This window comes from Limulus polyphemus, unplaced genomic scaffold, assembly GCF_000517525.1.
Source record: "Limulus polyphemus unplaced genomic scaffold, Limulus_polyphemus-2.1.2 Scaffold2780, whole genome shotgun sequence".
Classification (NCBI taxonomy): Eukaryota; Metazoa; Arthropoda; class Merostomata; order Xiphosura; family Limulidae; genus Limulus; species Limulus polyphemus.
The window spans coordinates 103020-108327 of record NW_013668390.1 but is presented as its reverse complement, the minus strand read 5'-3'; the positions used below and the strand labels follow the sequence as shown (position 1 = coordinate 108327).

General features: G+C 35.5%; 1 long non-coding RNA gene across 1 annotated transcript in view; it reads left to right on the top strand.

The window, feature by feature from the left end:
- LOC111087872 overlaps nucleotides 1–5308 on the top strand; it is a 79231-nt gene that overhangs the window by 48703 nt on the left and 25220 nt on the right. The window contains exon 3 of the long non-coding RNA XR_002612499.1: nucleotides 2245–2282. This is a non-coding gene — a long non-coding RNA (uncharacterized LOC111087872). The remainder of the gene's footprint in view (nucleotides 1–2244; nucleotides 2283–5308) is intronic.

Sequence of the window (5308 nt, the reverse complement as noted above, 5' to 3'; positions counted from 1 at the left end):
AGATAGCCCATTGTGTTGCTTTGTGCTTGATTACAAACAAACTTGGGAATTTGAAAAAAATCACTGTAAAGTCTGAAGTACTTAAATAAGACAGTGTTAGTAATATAGATAATAGATTACAGACAAACTTACATAACAAATTGTTGGTAAAACTTCTGTATCCAGATACGTATCATATCGACTACTACGCACCCCTTATAAAAACAAGCTACTGTATCTGACAATTAATTCACTGAACTTCAACTATTTTTCTCGTATACACGTTTGATTAATTTGTATAGTAAAATCATTTGACATTTCTCCGATTACTATTAAGTTTGAAGTTTGGTTTAATGTGGGAATTAATATTTATAAACACGTGCTTGAATTAGGCTAAACTCAGTCTGTTGACTTCAACGTGAAAACTTCTTTTGACATGCTTCTACAGAAGATCGGATTGTGGAAGACAGTGTAGTTTGAATTATATGTATATAAATACTTTCGAAAGTTTGTTTTGAAGTTAAGCACAAAGCTACACGATGGGCTATCTGTGCTCTGCCCACCACGGATATCGAAACCCTGTTTCTAGCGTTGTAAGTCCGCAGACATGCCACGGTGTGGTCGATTTTCGGAAGACGAAAAAATAAATGTCAAGAAACGTGGGTGAAAAGCGCATGCTGACATCATCCCTCTTACCAATATATATATGACTTTAAAATTCATAGAACTCCCTCTGGAGGATAGTCGATGCAACACAGATGCGTATCCTTGGACTAGCGAACAAACCACGTGTCACTTTTGTTTTTCAATAATTGGTGTTTAGGACTCTCTAAAGAAAACCGTGTTCTGTAACTTAACAGAAAATTGTTTTTGGTTTGTTCAGATTTCGCGTGCTGTTGTTTTTAAATTATGTCATAAAACTATAAAATACGATGAATAAAATAATCCACTGTACTAAGAAATAATAGATGAGTCACAAAATAACCTCAAGTGCCTTTAGAAGATAGATATTTCTGCGTGGATTAATATTTAAATCAAAAACGTTGCACATGGCGTATAGAAACGCTTGTTTGGTTGTTTTTTGAATTTCGCGCAAAGCCACACGAGGGCTATTTGCGCTAGCCATACATCCCCCGTCTTTGAAATATTACACCAATTACCCTGCTAGTTACATCCCCCATCTTTGAAATATTACACGAACTACCCTGCTAGTTACATCCCCCGTCTTTGAAATATTACACCAATTATCCTGCTAGTTACATCCCCATCTTTCAAATATTATACGAATTACTCTGCTAGTTACATCCCCCATCTTTGAAATATTACACGAATTACCCTGCTAGTTACATCCCCCATCTTTGAAATATTACACCAATTACCCTGCTAGTTACATCCCCCATCTTTGAAATATTATACGAATTACCCTGCTAGTTACATCCCCTATCTTTGAAATATTACACGAACTACCCTGCTAGTTACATCCCCATCTTTGAAATATTACACGAATTACGTTACTAATTACATGCACGTATCCCCTTCTCTGAAACTTATACGAATTCCTTTGCTTGTTACACGAAAACACGAACTACCTTCTAGTCACATGCCACAACTCCCCTCCTTGCTGAAACGTTATTTGAATTACCCTTATAGTTATCCTACATTACGTCATAATGTTTAAAAAAAAGAATAACTTCCAATAGAGGAAAATTGAAATTATTTCTAACCCTTATTTTCGTAAACAAAAGTATCATTAAAGCGGAATAGTTTAGGCTTATGGGAATTAGGTGAAATCACAGAACGATAAAAAAACTGTATGTTGACAAACAAGCGATCCCAGGGTGAACAACAAAAAAAAATAAAAATAAGAGCCTCAGTATACAAATTAGTTTATTTTTACTGGCAGTGAGCCTAATTCTTTATGTCTATGGAGTTTTATTTATCTTTTAATTCTCTTATTACAAAGATATCATGCAGATTAAAGTATTTCAATTGGTTTATTTCTTTGTGCTATACAATGAACTATCTGCGCTGTTCTCATCTCGGGTATCGAGTCCCGATATTTAGCATTATAAGCTTACCTCTGAGCCACCGAGGGGAAATATTTTAAGCCCCTAAAACTAATTTGAATTCGTTCGTATTTTTAAGTTCGGTTTGAAAAACATTTTAGTGTAAATCCGACTACGAAACGTTTTTTTTCCCTTAATTAGTATGTAGTGTATTATTTAATGAAGAAAGTTCTAATAGAATCTTAAATGTTTCTTTTAGGCACGAAGACAGATGAGTGAACGACTTAGACGTCAGAGGTAAGATACTACTTGACCCCTGTTTTTCTCTTTTCATATTTTCTGGACTAAACGTTAAAAGAAACCAAAACCTAGTGTCAGTTATACAATATTGACCGCAACGATCGTGTTCGACGTTTGAAAACGTAACCATCGGAAACAGCACCGAATCAGCTAATCAGAAGCAGTTGAATTATTTTTTTTTAGTTTGTTTATTCATTTTTGGCTTTAAAAAAATACTTGGACTGATAACACATTTATAGAGTGCTATTGAATTACTATCAGCTCATTATTCTCTGTTGTTGTTTTTTTTTTAAGCGGACTGAGAGCACGTGTTAACAGTATTCTAATAAGTTATTACTATCAGTTTAAAATTCCCTGTTTTAAAAAACGTGGATTGGGAACACGTGTTTAACAGTATTCTAACAAGTTATTACTATCAGTTAAAAAGTCCCTGTTTTAAAAAACGTGGATTGAGAACACGTGTATAACAGTATTCTTATTAATTTCCTGATATTGTTCTCAGCATACATTTGTTTAAAAAAATACACCAAAACGAAAATAAATCCTAATGATAATCTGTCTTCTATTTAGCAGTATGAGGGTTAATAAAGAACGACTATTCTCTTCGTTATTACCATCACACACACACACAAACTGTGAACACCATTAAAAATACATAGCTTTCACTTGCTTTTGTTGAAATGTTACTGATAATATATGTAATGCAATTTATAGGATCTCTGTGGTAGAATTTATATGTAACTTATTATGTGTGTGCACGAGTGATTGAATTGAGAATACGAGACCAATTCCAAAAGTCCCCAATTAAATTTGCCATCAATTTTATGGTGTTTCCGCCCGTCTGTCAACCCACCAATTCATTTTTTTTCATCCACATAGCGGTCTGTGTATGTTGAAAGCAAATGGTATTGCACGTACAAGACGTACGTTTATGGAAAATGTCAATGGTTGAGTGTGGGAAATTCGTACAACAAAGGTATTTGTTAGAAAAAAAGATAAATAAATTAAATTCAACCATTGTTTTGATGGTTTTAAAGATATAAATATATATTAAGCAAAGAAGTAAATTAAGAATTTCGTAAAGTCAACTCAGATGTGTATTGTTGTTGTTGTAGATGGGGGTTGCGTCCGCTGAATGACAAAATATATTTGCGGGCTAATATCGATGTCAGCGCATCAGCCAATAAGACGTGTCATTTGGATATATTTATCTTTATTGGCCAATCGTACAAACCACACAGCCAGATGAGTCTACTGAGTGGTTTAATAATGACTGACATTGCAGCTGCTAAATAACTTATCCTCGTGATTTCGTTGCTAAGATGTAACTTGTCCTCGTGATCTTGTTGCCAAGATGTAACTTGTCCTCGTGATCTTGTCGCCAAGAGGTAACTTGTCCTCGTGATCTTGTCGCCAAGAGGTAACTTGTCCTCGTGATCTTGTTGCCAAGAGGAACTTTTTCTCGTGATCTTGTTCCCAAGAGGTAACTTTTTCTCGTGATCTTGTTCCCAAGATGTAACTTTTTCTCGTGATCTTGTTGCCAAGAGGTAACTTGTCCTCGTGATCTTGTTGCCAAGAGGAACTTTTTCTCGTGATCTTGTTGCCAAGAGGTAACTTGTCCTCGTGATTTTGTTGCCAAGAGGTAACTTGTCCTCGTGATCTTGTTGCCAAGAGGAACTAATGTCGTTAAGTCATTTCTTGGTTCATTGCTAGAATATTTAATGACTGTTTAGATTCTGTGAGTCGTGGCATGACTGCTTTCTGACAGTACGATGGAAAGCATGCGGGTTGGATGAAAAGCAGACCAAATAAATACCGATACTGAGTACCGGAAGAATTTCATCCCCAATCTTGGCTTGCACCCTAGTTTTAATTGTCTGTACACTAGTATTACCACTGCATGGTATATATATGTGTGTCTATATACCTTTTATTTTTGTATAATCTTAATGGAGATCACTACCAGCGAAGACCTGGGTGAAATTTCATACCAATTTAACTAAATGATCTGATAATTGTGATAAAGATTCTTGATGCTGTAACCAGAGCATTAGAACATAGATAAATAACGGTTATATTTGGACCCACTACAGATATTTCAGTGGGAACAAAAACAAAGAAGGCTTCTATGAAATTATCCCCTATACAACAGTTGATTATCAGAAGCCTTGATTTGGTAAATCGAACAACTGTTGGGGGGGGGGGGGGCTATGTTTGGGTTCTTTCTACCCTTTATATCCTAATATCTAATTAAAACTCTCCGTTGTTGACCAATAATTCCGGCCTGGCCAGATGGTTAGGGCGCTCGACTCGCAATGTGAGGGTTGCGGATTCGAATCCTCGTCCCACCAAGTATGCTTGTTCTTTCAGCCGTGGGGACGTTATAATGTGACGGTCAATCACATTATTCGTTGTTAAAAGAGTATCCCAAGAGTTGGTGGTGGGTGGTGATGACTAGCTGTCTTATCTCTAGTCTTTCACTGCTAAATTAGGGACGGCTAGCGCAGATAGCCCTCGTGTAGCTTTGCGCGAAATTCAAAACAAACCACTCCAAAGGGTTGTTAAAAATACAGAGTACACACGGGGGGTGGAACTGCAAACTTGGTGCATGCCATAACTCCTCTAACCAGATTAAAAAATTGCGTACTTAACCCTAAACTTACCAGTGGAATCCACATGGACGTCATATGCTTTTTAAATACATTTTAGTTTTCTTAACTATTTATTCCCCAAATTGCTTATAGATTTTTGCACAAAAAAACAACAAACAAAGGCATCGTCAATATTGAAATTAGTTCACTTAACAACCGCTAGGGTTTCCTGGTGATTTGAGGGTTAAAACAAAAGTTTTTGGAACACAACTTTGCACATTAGTTGGTTGTGGAATACATTTCACTTGAATTTTTTTCCATTTTAAGATAAAATTATCTTTTGTAAATATGCAACATTTTCACATAAAAACTGGTTTTATTTTTAACATGATAATTTTATCTTATTGTAAGTTTGTTTTTTTTTTTTTTTTT